Source organism: Gopherus flavomarginatus, chromosome 1 (assembly GCF_025201925.1).
Source record: "Gopherus flavomarginatus isolate rGopFla2 chromosome 1, rGopFla2.mat.asm, whole genome shotgun sequence".
Taxonomy (NCBI): Eukaryota; Metazoa; Chordata; order Testudines; family Testudinidae; genus Gopherus; species Gopherus flavomarginatus.
In genome coordinates this window covers 55,362,911-55,378,984 of record NC_066617.1, presented here as the reverse complement: position 1 = coordinate 55,378,984, position 16,074 = coordinate 55,362,911, and positions in this window count along the sequence as shown.

Sequence of the window (16,074 nt, the reverse complement as noted above, 5' to 3'; positions counted from 1 at the left end):
AACTTTCTTTTGTGTTTTGTAATTGTCAGTGCTGTTTATAAATAGATATCTCTGCTGCACAAGACACAAATGTGGGATTCACTTTGTGTGACAAAGATCCAGAATGACAGAAAAAAAATTACCAGGCAGGAAGCTTAAAACGGTGTGGCATTCAGTTCTGTAATTGTCATTCCTATAGTGAAAATAACTCTTTATTTACATCGCCAATAAGAGTGACATGACCCCAGACTTGTGTGGAATGCCAGTAACTCTGGGACTAAAAAAATGGATGACTTTCTTTCACATAGGGAGTATTTGAAAATGAGGCATATTTTAAGTGCATGATTGATGGTATAAATGGTACCAAATTCTTTCCAAAATTCTCTCTATATAACATTTTTCATATAAACTCTTAATTAAATATATACCTTTGAGAACCTGAAGCTTGTTACTAATCTCAAGATTTTTTTTCATATATAAGCTATTTCTTTTTATATGTAATGGTTTCCATCTGAGGAAATGAAATTCTTAACAAGGAAATATTGCAATCATTAATCTAGTATAAATGAAAACTGATTTCCCTTAAAAGCTACCGAGTGGGTTAAGGTGACCTACATAATTGTGGAATGAATTAAAGCAGAGTAAATATTGTACATTAGATTGCAGTTAGTGTTGACTAGATTGCCTCAATAATTCTCAATAAAAAGTACTGGAACTAGTAGCCACTACAATTTTTTTGCAGTATTTTTGAAGATAAGCCTAATGGAGAGACAAATGGGTCTATTCAGAAGAAAAGTCTCAATGTTGTTTAAACCACTGTTATAACTGAATAGCCATTGTGAGCTTTCATTTGAGGAGCCTACAGCAGACCACTTCAGCTCAGCAGAACCCCTATGCTCTTACTGCAGGTCTCCAACTTTCTCTTCCCTGCTGTTGGATTCCCAGATGTTGCCCTGATTCATCCTAGTGGGCAGTCTGCAAAGCAGGCAGCAGCTCTGCGACTCCAGCAGCAGGGAAGGAGAAGCAGCAGCAGCAGGGGTGGGCAGAGACAAAGTTCATCAGTAACCAGCTTCTCTGCTGCTTCCTCCCTCCCTGAGCTGCAGGGACATGCTGTTGGGGGAGCCGCTGCCTCCCAGCTGCTGGGTGTCCCCGCCAGAGGCATCCTGAGGAATGAAGTGGTGGTACGGGGGGTTATTCAAATCTTTCATTTGTGTGTGTTTAATATGCCCCTCCAAAATCAGTCAAATTTTAAGTTCCATGCATGCCCCTGCTGTGCCATATATTTTCTATCTTTCTAATATCAGAATAAAATGAAAGAATGGGAGAGGGAGCAAAGGTAACATCTGGAAGTGTAAATGTGCAGCATGCTTTACAGAACATATAGAAAGGTGGTATTTTTGCCTTTAAAGGGCTTCAGCTTTCTCTGGAAGGTTATCTTGAGCCTCCAGGCCAGAGCATCCTATATACCCTGCTTTTGAGAATTACATCTCTAACTAGCATTCCTCTTTCTTCTGGCAATGTTGTGTTCTTCAACATCTATTCCCTTGCTAGGCTATGGCTAATCTACCACTTATGTTGGTATAATTTGTCACTCAGGGGTCACTTATGTCACCTAAGTGCTGGTGTGGACAGTGGTATGTCAGCGAGAGAACTTCTCCCACTGACATAGCTACCACCACTCGTGGTGAGTGGATTAAGTTGATAAGAGAGCTCTCTCCTGTCAGTTTAGAGCAGCTATACTAGAAAGCTTGCAGCCATAGCCTGTGTCTCTACTGGTTCATCTCCTGATCTGGACAGTCCTGTCTGGGTCCCCTGTTAGGATCCTCTACTGACTTGAGTTGCACCAAATCATTCCTAGTCTCCACTATGTGAACTTGGTTCTTTGGTTCCTGTGGGAGCCCCTGTGGAAGAATAGTACATCTGCCCTCTGGACCTTAATCCTGAACTGCGGACCATGATTCTGGCCTGCATTATTGTCAGAACTATGTGGTTAAGAGGTAATTGACAAAGGCTCCTATGTCACTTTTGAAAGTGGGAGTTGGGCTGCTAATTAATTGAGATGCTTTTAAAATGTTACCTGGGGTGTCTACGGCATGGTACTGTTGTGCTACTGCAGTTAGAGCTTCTGTGGAACAGGTGGAGATGGAGGTTGTGCGGATGCTGCTTGTGTTGATTTCGGTACAATGCAGAAGGGAACTATTTTCATCTCTAGCAAGGACACAAAGGAGGTCTCTGCCTGATCTGTAGAGCATGTAAGGTGGTGGAGTCTCCTGATGCTGTCCCTCCCTAGCTACACCTATAAATGGGTTTTCCAGTTGAGGAAACTGTTCCACCTTTTAGACTCATAGACTCATAGACTCATAGACTCTAGGACTGGAAGGGACCTCGAGAGGTCATCGAGTCCAGTCCCCTGCCCTCATGGCAGGACCAAATACTGTCTAGACCATCCCTGATAGACATTTATCTAACCTACTCTTAAATATCTCCAGAGATGGAGATTCCACAACTTCCCTAGGCAATCTATTCCAGTGTTTAACTACCCTGACAGTTAGGAACTTTTTCCTAATGTCCAACCTAAATCTCCCTTGCTGCAGTTTAAGCCCATTGCTTCTTGTTCTATCATTGGAGGCTAAGGTGAACAAGTTTTCTCCCTCCTCCTGATGACACCCTTTTAGATACCTGAAAACTGCTATCATGTCCCCTCTCAGTCTTCTCTTTTCCAAACTAAACAAACCCAATTCCTTCAGCCTTCCTTCATAGGTCATGTTCTCAAGACCTTTAATCATTCTTGTTGCTCTTCTCTGGACCCTCTCCAATTTCTCCACATCTTTCTTGAAATGCGGTGCCCAGAACTGGACACAATACTCCAGTTGAGGCCTAACCAGCGCAGAGTAAAGCGGAAGAATGACTTCTCGTGTCTTGTTTACAACACACCTGTTAATGCATCCCAGAATCACGTTTGCTTTTTTTGCAACAGTATCACACTGTTGACTCATATTAAGCTTGTGGTCCACTATGACCCCTAGATCTCTTTCTGCCATACTCCTTCCTAGACAGTCTCCTCCCATTCTGTATGTGTGAAACTGATTGTTCCTTCCTAAGTGGAGCACTTTGCATTTATCTTTATTGAACTTCATCCTGTTTACCTCAGACCATTTCTCCAACTTGTCCAGATCATTTTGAATTTTGACCCTGTCCTCCAAAGCCGTTGCAATCCCTCCCAGTTTGGTATCATCTGCAAACTTAATAAGCGTACTTTCTATGCCAACATCTAAATCGTTGATGAAGATATTGAACAGAACCGGTCCCAAAACAGAACCCTGCGGAACCCCACTTGTTATACCTTTCCAGCAGGATTGGGAGCCGTTAACAACTACTCTCTGAGTACGGTTATCCAGCCAGTTATGCACCCACCTTATAGTAGCCCCATCTAAATTGTACTTTCCTAGCTTATCTATAAGAATATCATGTGAGACTGTATCAAATGCCTTACTGAAGTCTAGATATATCACATCCACCGCTTCTCCCTTATCCACAAGGCTCGTTATCCTATCAAAGAATGTTATCAGATTAGTTTGACACGATTTGTTCTTTACAAATCCATGCTGGCTATTCCCTATCACCTTACCACCTTCCAAGTGTTTGCAGATGATTTCTTTGATTACCTGCTCCATTATCTTCCCTGGCACAGAAGTTAAACTAACTGGTCTGTAGTTTCCTGGGTTGTTTTTATTTCCCTTTTTATAGATGGGCACTATATTTGCCCCCTTCCAGTCTTCTGGAATCTCCCCCGTCTCCCATGATTTCCCAAAGATAATAGCTAGAGGCTCAGATACCTCTTCTATTAACTCCTTCAGTATTCTAGGATGCATTTCATCAGGCCCTGGTGACTTGCAGGCATCTAACTTTTCTAAGTGATTTTTTACTTGCTCTTTGCTTATTTTCTCTTCTAAATCTACCCTCTTCCCGTAAGCATTCACTATACTAGACATTCCTTCAGACTTCTCAGTGAAGACCGAAACAAAGAAGTCATTAAGCATCTCTGCCATTTCCAAGTCTCCCGTTACTGTTACCCCCTCCTCATTGAGCAGTGGGCCTACCCTGTCCTTAGTCTTCCTCTTGCTTCGAATGTATTGATAAAAAGGCTTCTTGTTTCCCTTTATTCCCATAGCTAGTTTGAGTTCATTTTGTGCCTTTGCTTTTCTAATCTTGCCTCTGCATTCCTGTGTTATTTGCCTATATTCATCCTTCGTGATCTGCCCTAGTTTCCATTTTTTATATGACGCCTTTTTATTTTGTAGGTCACGCAAGATCTCAAGGGTAAGCCAAGGTGGTCTTTTGCCACATTTTCTATCTTTCCTAACCATTGGAATAACTTGCTTTTGGGCCCTTAATAGCGTCCCTTTGAAAAACTGCCAACTTTCCTCAGTTGTTTTTCCCCTCAGTCTTAATTCCCATGGGACCTTGCCTATCAGCTCTCTGAGCTTACCAAAATCCGCCTTCCTGAAATCCATTGTCTCTATTCTGCCGTACTCCCTTCTACCCTTACTTAGAATTGCAAATTCTAAGATTTCATGATCACTTTCACCCAAGCTTCCTTCTACTTTCAAATTCTCAACAAGTTCCTCCCTATTTGTTAAAATCAAGTCTAGAACAGCTTCCCCCCTAGTAGCTTTTTCAACTTTCTGAAATAAAAAGTTGTCTGCAATGCAGTCCAGGAACTTATTGGATAGTCTGTGCCCCGCGGTGTTATTGTCCCAACATATATCTGGATAGTTGAAGTCCCCCATCACCACCAAATCTTGGGCTTTGGATGATTTTGTTAGTTGTTTGAAAAAAGCCTCATCCACCTCTTCCGCCTGATTAGGTGGCCTGTAGTAGACTCCCAGCACGACATCACCTGTGTTTTTTACCCCTTTTAGCCTAACCCAGAGACTCTCCACCCTTCCGTCTCCTATGTCCATCTCCACCTCAGTCCAAGTGTGTACATTTTTAATATATAAGGCAACATCTCCTCCCTTTTTCCCCTGTCTATCCTTCCTGAGCAAACTATACCCATCCACACGAACATTCCAGTCGTGTGTATTATCCCACCAAGTTTCAGTAATGCCAATAATGTCATAGTTGTATTTGTTTATTAGCACTTCCAGTTCTTCCTGCTTATTACCCATACTTCTTGCATTTGTATAAAGGCATCTAAGATACTGGTTTGATTTTGCCTCCCAGCTTTGCCCTGACCCTCCTTCCTCTCTGCCATTATAGCCCGTGCTCCCTCCTGCTTCCAACCCATCTCCCAGGTCTTGTTCCCCACTTTCCTGTGGGCTTTGCTCACCTGTCCCCGTCGAACCTAGTTTAAAGCCCTCCTTACCAGGTTAGCCAGTCTGTGCGCGAATAAGGCCTTTCCTCTCTTCGAAAGGTGAACGCCATCTGTTCCTAGCAGTCCTTCCTCAAGTAGCATCCCGTGGTCGAGGAAGCCAAAGCCCTCCTGGCGACACCATCTTCGCAGCCAGGCATTCACCTCCACAATGCATCTGTCTCTGCCCGGACCCCTACCTTCAACAGGAAGAATCGAAGAGAATACCACCTGCGCTCCAAACTCCTTAACCCGTACTCCCAGAGCCCTGTAGTCACTCTTGATCTGCTCAGCATCACACCTCGCAGTATCATTTGTGCCCACATGGATGAGTAGCATGGGATAGTAGTCAGAAGGCCGGATAATCCTCGACAAAGCCTCTGTAACGTCTCGGATACGGGCCCCTGGCAGGCAGCATACCTCCCGGGATGAACGGTCAGGGCGACAGATGGGTGTCTCCGTCCCCCTCAGCAGAGAGTCTCCAACCACCACTACCCTACGTTTCTTATCAGTGGTGGCAGCAGACCTCCCAGCCTTAGGGGTACGAGGCTTCACCCCCTTAACTGTTGGGGGTGATTTCTTCTCTCCTGTATCTTTTACCACAACAGGAGGGTTCGCAGCAGTGGTGGAGCACTGCCCGCTGCTAGAAGTAACCAGCTGGCTGTGTCCACCCTGAGCCTCCTCCTCCACTGGTGTGTCAGGTACACCCTGAGGCATCTCCTCTTCCACTGCAGTGTCAGTAGTCCCGTCAACTGGGACAGCACCATCAGCTGTCTCCACATGGATACTGTCCAGGAATTGCTCATGGACATAGATGTTCCTCAGCCAGGCCACCTCCTCCTGTAGCTCTCCCACCTGCTGCCTGAGAGATTCCACCAGTAGGCACCTTTCACATTGGATGCCACCCCCAGCCTGGATATCAGTAAGTGGAAATTGCAAATTACAGTCTTTGCAAGCCCACACCAGAATCTGGGTAAAAGCATCCATGCTTTGGTGCTCTGTCTGGCTACAGGCACAGGTGGACGAGACAGAAGCAGTGCTGGCACAGGTGTTACGGGTCCTCCTCACCATTTTAAGCCTCCCTCTGTCAAAGTCTCAAATTCCTGTCTACAGCTCTCTGTCCGCTCCTCTTTGCTGTGAACAGAAAGGTTTTCGATGTGGCTCAGGTTATGGGTTCAAGGGACCAATGGGTCACAGATGAGACCGACAAGGGACCCCTCCTCCCTTCCTACTCCCCTTGCAAAACTCCCTGTTCGCTAAGCTCCCTGGTCGCTTGTGCGCAGCTTTATAAAGCCCTGGCCTGAGTGAATGCCCCTCCCACTGGTTAAGGCTCAGCCAATTACCAATTACCAATTACCAATTTTCTCCTTTCCCATGCACAAGCCAGCTGTGGCAGCCTCCTGCGTCTCAGTGTTGTGGTTGGGAGTGTAATGCTTTTCTGAACTGCTGCCTACCAAAGAGGTTCCTTTCTGGATCAGCTTCAATCCCTATTTATCCTGAACTACATCAAAATTCAGCTGGTGCTGGCATCAGTGTTTAATCCGTAAATGAAAATATTTTGGCCTTTTTTGTAATCTGAGGTCTCTGTGAGCAAACAAAGCCAGGCACCTTGAAATATCTCTGGCTGTGCATATGTGTGGGCAGTATCAGATGGAGGAGATACTGTGAATTACACTATTTACAATTTATTCTTTACATGGATATTAGCTTAAACTATAATGTTTCCATATTCATATATGTTTATAGTTAAGCATTTCTGCTTTCTGCCACAGAGATATAGTACTAAAGAAACTTATAAGAACCTAATTAATTTTATCTAGAAGTGTCAGCTTCCATTTGCCATGTATGTGGCAGTAAATGGAATTTATTCTGATGGCATTATCAGCCACAAGCAGTATAAAAGGTATGTTTCCTTAGAAATCCAACATATGGCATATCCGCATTCAAACAATAAAAATACTTGTATGAAGTGGTGTTGTTAACATGTGGGTCCCAGGATATTAGAGGGACAAGGTGATGAGGTAACATATTTTTATTGAACCAACTTCTCTTGGTGAGGGACACAAGCTTTTCAGTTTACACAGAACTCTTCTTCAGATCTGGAATACGTACTCAGAATGTCACAGCTAAATGGAAGGTGGAACAGATTATTCAGCATAAGTAGTTAACTTATTTCAAGGGAGACCATTCAAGATGAAGTGGCCCATTAACACCTCTCCAGTCACAGGGTGGGGAGAGTTAAGTGGATTATAGATTTTGTAATAAGCCATAAATCCGCTGTCTCCATTCCATCCGTGATTTTTTAGTAACCAGCAAAGTTATGAATTTAAGCTCCAAGGTTCATATTTTGAAAGTGTTGTGGTGGGATGTTTTACCATTTTTCTGTGTGAGTTCATCTGAAATATAGTGATTGTCTGGTTTCACCCACGTATTTGTTGTTGAGGCTTTTAGTGCACTAGGTGAGGCACACCTCATGTTGTGATAGGCTTGTGTAGGATCCATTAATCTTGATAGTGCATTGTGGGGAGTGTTGACCATTGTAACAGTGGAGTGTTTTGTATCTGTTGTTCTGGCAGGGTCTGGTGCCATTTTGAGTTAGTGTGCCCCAGTCTGTGGGGAATTTGTTTCTGATTAGGTTGGCGAGGCTGGGGTTGTTTGAAGGCCAGAGGAAGGGGTTCAGAAAAGATTTCTTTTAGGATGTAGTCCCCATTGAGTGTGAGTTGTAGCTGTTTGATGACACCCCATATAGGTTTCGGTATGGTAGGTGAGAACTGGATGTATGTGGTCAGGTCCTCTATTGAAGCAGGTCTTCTCAGGGTATTTGAGTGGCTCGTTCAACGATGAGATCTCTTTCTCTGGTGGAGTGTCCTTGTTTGGTGAAGGCAGTTTTGAGTGTATTCAGGTGTATATCTCAGACTTTGTCCTTGGAGCTTATTCTGTGATATCTGAGTGCCTGGCCATAGATAACAGATTTGTTGGTGTGTTTGGGATGGTTACTGGATCTATGAAGGTAGGTGTAGTGATTCCTAGGTTTCTTTCTTATATATAGTTATCTGTAGGGTTCCATTGTTAAAGCTGATAATGGTATCATTAAGTTAATTCTAGTGTGAGAGTGTCCTTAAGAGAATTTAATGGATGGGAGGTAGATGTTGAAGTTGTGATGAAAATTCATGAGGGAGTTTAGATTAACTGTTCAGCGAATGAAAATATAATTGATGCATCTCAGGTATATCATTGGTTTTGTGGTGCATTTGTCCAGAAATTCTTCTTCCGGGTGGCTCATAAACAGGTTGGAATATTGGGGAGCCATCCCAGTAACTATGGTTTTTGAAAAAGTATTTTTTGTTTAATCTAAAACTGTTATGGATCAGGATGAAATGGATGAGTATGATGGTATATTTATGGGGGATATCTGAGGATTCTCCATTATATTGTAAATATAATCTAAATGCCCCAGTAACAACTATGTGAGTAAAATGAGACTCTCACTATGCTCTCAAATGAACTCATGCAGAAAAATGATAAAGGACAAAACCACATCACTTGTGAGTGACACTTTTCACAAAGAAATGACTCTGTATCTGACTTCTCTCTCCTCAACCTCAAAGGAAACCTGCACAAAACCTTCAAAACACAAGCTGGGAGCTTAAATTCATAACTTTGTTAGATACTAAAAATCATGGACTGAATAGAGACCCTGGATTTATGGTTTATTATAACAATCCCCCCTCATCTCTCCCCTGTCCTCCTCCCGCCCCTCGACTGGAGAGGTGTTAACTGACCACTTCACCAATGGTCCCTTGAAGTATTTGTTGACCACTTTTGCTAAACAATCTGTCCCACCTTGCATTTACCTGTGACACTGAGTACATCTCTGAAGAAGAGCTCTGTGTAAGCTCAAAAGCTTGTCACTCTCATTAACAGAAGTTGGTCCAATAAAATACATTACTTCACCCACCTTTTCTCTATAAAGTACTTTCATAACAGGACATTATTTTATGCCTTCAGGCATGTAGAAACCTTGCAAAGAATGATCTAAAAACAGGTCTTATTTTGAAATGTCAATTTCTATTCATAAGTGTCAACAAAAACGTATTTGTCCTAATGGCATTTGTAGATGCTACAAAAGCAAAACTAATCTGTGCTCAATGTTTTAATCATTAAGTGGCTATTTAAAACACAAACTGTACATTATAGGCCTGATTGTCAGAGATGCCCCATTAACTTCAGCTGCAGTTGTGGGCGCTCAATACCTCTGAAAATTAGGCCCTATGTGAAAACTACTCAATGTTACAGCTACATGAGAGTGTATCTTTATCATTTTGGGCATGCACCCTTAATTATAATATCTGAGTCACACAGTTTAATAGACTGGCATAGTGAGGTCTTTAGAGGACTCTATAAAGTCTTCCACTCTTCTCCTTTCTCTGCCTATGGAAAGTTCTTCTTGCTTGTTTTTAACGGGGCAGATGCAGATGTTTATAAATTTCATTTTATATTATGATGTAAAAGGTTTCTCAGAGATGAAGGCGTTGCAGCATGACCTAAAGGTGGTCAAACTACGTTATAGTCTGATCATTTCTGGAAGTTTCATCCACACCCAGAGCTCCTTGATTGCATCTTAGCATAGCTTTTGCTTGAGTCAGTAGAAACTGAGACATACAAGTGGGTATCACTGGCATATTGTTGACAGTGGGGAACTCAGTGTCTCACAATCTCTCCAAGAGATCTCATATTGACTTTGAAGAGAAGGGGAGGTGGTATGCATCCCTGCAGAACCTTGCAGGTGAAAGCCTTTGGAGAAGAAGAGCACTTTTCCATCACCACTCTCTGGGTTCTTCTGGAACTAAATGAGTTAACCCAGGGCTGGTGCAACCATTTAGGTGACCTAGGTGGTCGCCTAGGGTGCTAGGATTTGAGGGGAGCCAATTTCTTCGGCTGTGACTGCAGCGGCCGGATCTTCGGCCACCCGGTCGCTGCCAGCATTTAGGCGGAGGGAGCTGGGGCAGGGGGGTGCAGGAGGGGCCGCCTGCAGCAAGTAAGGGGTGGGAGCGGCACACAGGGGAACTCCATGCCCCAGCTCACCCCTGCCCTGCCTCCTCCCCGAGCATGCTGTGACCTCTTCACTTCTCCCACCTCCCAGGCTTATGGCACCTAAGCTGATTGGTGCCGCAATCCTTGGAGGCAGGAGAAGTGAAGCAGCGACAGCGTGCTCGGGGAGGAGGCAGGGCAGGGGTGGGCTGCTTCACTTCTCCTGTGTCCCAGGCTTGCGGTGCCAATCAGCTTAGGTGCCGCAAGCCTGGGGGGTGGGAGAAGTGAAGCAGCGATGGCGTGCTTGGGGTGCTCATGCATGGTGCAGGGGTGAGCTGGGTCGGGGGGGTGCCTCAGGGCAAAGGGTGGTGGATGGGGAGCTGCCACAAGAGGGGCACCTCAGGGTGGAGGGGGAGCTGCTGTGGGGGGGCACCTGAGGGTGGAGGGGAGCTGCCATGGGGGGGGTCAGGGTGGGGGCACGTGGGGGGGAGGGTGCAAGGTGGAAGTTTCGCCTAGGGAGCGAAACATCCTTGCACCTGCCCTGAGTTAACCCATTGTGATATTGTGCTGACTACTCCTGCTACATGATGTAGGTAGGGTCAGGGCCGGCTTTAGGCTGATTCAGCCGATTCCCTGGAATCGGGCCCCGCGCCTAAGAGGGCCCCGCACCTTAAGCGCCTTTTAAACTTTTTTTACTTACCCCGGCTGTGGTCTGCTCCAGGGTCTTCCATGGCCCCGCTCCCCTGACCAAAGCACCGGCGGGAGCGGCGCTGTCCCACAGCCCGGCTCTCCCAGCTGGAGCCCAGGCCTGAGCGCGGCAAGCCCCGCAGCCCTGCGGTCCCTGCTGGAGCCCTGGCCAGAGTGCGGCAAGCCCCGCAGCTCTGCTGGAGCCCCGGCCAGAGCACCGCAAGCCGCGCTGCAACCCTGCTCTCCCGGCCGGAGCCCCGGCGGGAGCGGGGCAAGCAGCGCTGCAACCCCGGCTGGAGCCCCGTCCGGAGCGGGGCAAGCCGCTCCGAGGACCCGGCCGGAGCGCAGGACCTACCTTGCAGCCCTGCTTGAGCTCTGGGCCCTTTAAATAGCCCCCAAAGCCCTGGGATAGCTGGGGCTGCAGGGGCTATTTAAAGGGCCGGGGCTCCAGCTGCCTCTGCTGCACCCCCTGCCCTGCCCGCACCAGCCCTGGCCCCCCCTGCCTGCAGCCAGCTCTGCACCCCTTGCCCACAGCCAGCTCCTGCCAAACCCCCTGCCCTGTCTCCAGCCAACCCCTGCCACACATCTCTGTGGCCCTGCTCAAAGCCAGCCAGCCCCACACCCAGCCCTGCCTGCACCAGCCCTGCACACCCTGCCCGCCCTGCCCACACCCAGCCCCGCACCCCCTGCCCTGTCTCCAGCCAATCCCTGCTGCACCCCCCTGCTGGAAGCCAGCCAGTTCCACACTCCTCTGTCTCCAGCCCTCTCAACCCCTGCTGCATCCCCCTGCAGCCCTGCCTGAAGCCAGCCCACCCCACACACCCCTGTCTCCAGCCAGCCCTGCACCCATTGCCCTGCCTGCAGCCAGACCCTACCTCCAGTTAGCCTCTGACCTGCCTCCAACCAGCCTCATGTCCATTGCTGCCCTGCAGTTCCCAGGCCAGTAACCCTGCACACCTACTTCAATGAGGGGGGCAGGGAGCAGCTGGGACCCACACATGCACACACCCGCAGGGAGTGGCAGGGACCCACACATGTGAAATGGCGGTCATTAATAAGTAATCAACAGCATTCCTGCATAACACAGCCATAGAATTTCATCAAGTCATTCCTGCATTTAGCCTAAGAACTTGTAGTTGAACTAGAACATATTTCTTAGGAAGTCATTCAAGCTTGATTTTTAAAGGCTCTAAGTAATGGAGAATTTATCAGATCCCTTGGAACTTGCTGTTCCAGTACTTAATTACCCTCATTGTTAAATATGCATCTTATTTTCAATTTGAACTTTTTTGACTTCAGCTTCTACCCAGTAACTCCTATAATGCCCCCTTTGTGGGTATACTGGGTAAAGGATGGTATTAGACTGATATCCCCCAAACCCTGTCTATACTCACATTTGGCATATACTTACCACCAGCTTTGACCATGACATTCAGCTTTACAAGAATATTTACAGGCTTCTTCTTATTTCATCCTTCAAAACAAGTTTTGGTCTCTGTGCTGTAATTTTCCAAAAAAGTGAGGAAAAGGCTAGAGTAGATACTCTGCTGTCATTTTCTTTCTGAACTTGGGGAATGCAACATTAATGTCTATTCTATTAATGTCTGTTTTTAGCTGTCAGGCAGCAACCCAATAGTTACATCATTCCTTCTTCAGCTGTGGACACTTGAGACGTGTTAGTCAAAGTTAAGTGCACTTAACTGGGTGCAAACTTTTGGCAGGCCTAACTTAGACTCACAAATGGCCTATGTGCATATACAGTCTGGGTCTCCACCTGTTTCTATTATTCAATGAATGTAAAATATATTGGTGTGGCTTATAGCTTCAAATTATGGAGAAGAAGCAGAACCATCCTTATTAATATGGTCATATTATTTCAATGGTTCTTGAGATATACTTCAAACTTCTGGCATAAGGCAGTCCACTATAAATACACCGTTAAAAGTTGATGTAGCATGAATGAGGCACTTATGGGTTATAAATGTATATAAATGAATAGAATTTGATGCATAACCAATGTTGCTTCTTGGTAATAATCTAGTCATGAACAATGATAGTTTATCATTATCATTCTACAGTACATAGAAAGTGTGCTGCTTCTAAAGAATGTTCTCATCTCTCATGTGAAACTTTTACCACGTAGATTACAGCACAACATAATTCTAACAAGGCAGAGATGATATTAAAGTAAGGCCATTTCAACAGTTTAGCTTCTGGATTTACAATCTTTTATTTTCAAAAAGGAATCAGTTTTCTGTATTTATCTGGTGGCTCTTTTACTAGTAACACATTTAAATATTTGCTTCTTGCTGTTCACTTTCTAAGGCTATTCAGGTACATGTTCTATCATAAGGTGACAGCCCTACAGTGAAACCAAAACCACCTTCATTTGTGGTGGAATTAAAACATTTAAAGATGACTATAAAGTAAATACACTGTCACTTTCCTTTAAAAAGCTAGTAAATCTTTACAGTCAATGTTTCATTTATACAAAGAGTCCCAAATCATACAAACATTACTCAGGCTAAACCTGTGAATAAAGGTCTGTAAGATTTGACATAATGAGAGCATAAGTCTGTTATGTAGAACTCTTTGGCCAAATTTTGCTGTTATCATTGCTCCACTGGTACTGCTACATTTTGTTCGGGTCGGGATTTTCTTTATAGGCTCACTGGATCAAGTTCTATATTGAAATGTGCCCCATGTTTTCCCACATACACTGCAAAAGACAGTACTTTTCTTTGTGTTGGAGTATCCTTCCCATCCATTCACTTTTACACAGCAGTTGTGACATTTGCAATGTGAAGACAGAAGATGTTCATGTCCTCTGGCTACCTCAAGGATCTATCACTGTTTTTTAAAAAAATAGTCTGATCTCCCACGGTTTCAGGTTCCCTAGTGTGCTTTAATGTAGTGCTGTTTCAAACAGCACTACATTAAAGCACATCATCAGGCATACACAGACTAATTAAAGCATAACATGTTAGTGCACTTTAGAAATCATACCCCCGTACAGCGCATTGCCCCACTGTGTAGACAAAGCCTTACGTACATGCAGAGTACATTCAAAATAAAGGCCAATGGAAGGCTTCTTCACAAAGGGGGAAGTGATGGTGAAGAAGGGAAGTCTCTTAATTTTGCAATAATGGCAAAGTTCAACTGTACCTTTCATTAATTCAGTCCATGATTTTGTTTTAGGATACCATCGTGCATGGGTGTTTTATAAACATAACATATTTAGTGTACTTGGGCACTATGCATTAAGACTGATTAGAGGATAAATTCCTTTATATTCTAAGTAGTCATATCAAGGTAGATATAAATTAATAATTACCCTCTGAATTACATAATCCATTATGTAAATATTTTGGCCAAAATATTGCTAACATTGTTTCACTGCTACATTTTGGTTAGGTCTGTACGTTCCTTATAGGCACATAGGATCAAGCTCTGCATTGACACATTTCCCATGTAGTACTATATACCGCAGTGAGATTGAAAAGTTAGTGATTCAGAACAACATTTCTCCTACTTTAAATAAATAACTGTAAATATCCACTGGGATTTATTTATGTAACGATACTGGACCATTTCCACTTCCCTCAGTCAGTGTTTTCATGTTATGTCAGTGACAGCACTGTCAACATTTTAACAATTTCCCTCTTCATTTGTGATAAACCTTTCTTAGCAGGGTGGGTGGGTGTGCATACTTGCTGATTAGCTGAGAAATTTATTAAGCTATTTTCCCATATAAAGAAATGCTTTTCCATAACCAAAGAAGAAAATGTAACTTGCAGACAAACCTTTATTTAGTGCCTTGCTGAAAATGTTTATATTTTGTTCCTGAAAACTGTACTGAGTGTTTGTAATATAGAATGGTGTATAATTTGAAGCCATGTGTGAGGGATAGAGACCAATGACAATCCAGACATATTCAGTTTGATGATAGATTTGAACTAGTAGACTAAAGAACCTCCTTTAGCAAGCAGCAGTGTCAATAACAATGCTTTCATGTCAGCGATGAGGGAGGCTGTTGCCTGGGAGATAATATAGATCAGAACAAATGAACACTCTTGATAATTTTGTTTTTGTTGGTAAGGCTTCTTTTTCTTCAGCTTTAAATTCCTTTGGTTATCCTTTAACCCACTCTTTAAAATGCACTAAATACGCAGCAATAAAGAAATTACCATGTATATTATGATCAAGCAATAGCCTCCACATAATTAAGGTTACAATAGCCTTTCAAATATAAAGAGAAATGTTGAGGAAAAGTACTCTCCACACATTTTAATATTTTGTAATTGATGTAATCAAAAGAGAGCTCTGAGAGTGAAGTTGGAATGAATGGACCAAGCTACTCTGAAAACACAGGATAACATTGTCACTGTTTTCCTTCTCTGGGGTATACTTATATTTAGGCAAAATTATTTTTTTTTATAATGTTGATGACTAATATCAATTAAGCAGACTTTTAGATTTTAATCCTTTTAAATTTTCACAGTTGTGAAAATTGGGGAGAGAGGGTCAGACAATAATTATTTAGAGACAGTAGACGCTGAGGTTCAAAAAGCTAAAGCTTTATAACCATTAAAACACAAATTGTCAACATCACATGTCAAAACGTACTGTTTGAGACCTTTTCTACTTAGCTTATCCAAAACGCCTTGTCCAGTTCTGGGAGAACACTTCATCTAGTTCTCTGGGATCCAAAAAGCTCAATTCAACTCCAGATTTTGTTACTCAGGTTTCTTTATTTGGCGCATAGCAAAGCTATGCTGAGTTAATCAGACTCAAGTTTAGTGGGTGGGTACAAGGCATACCACACATCCAAAATTACCCAGAAACCCTCTCCCTTCGTATACATCTATAAATCTCATTACATTTACCATGTATTACATCACACATTTTTGTGGATTGGCTTTGCAGGAAGCAAACCCTGTGCAGACTGGTCTGTCCATGCATTGTTCATGCTCGAACTGCTCTTTACATTCCTAACTTAGCTTGTTCCGTGTTAGTAAATGGCT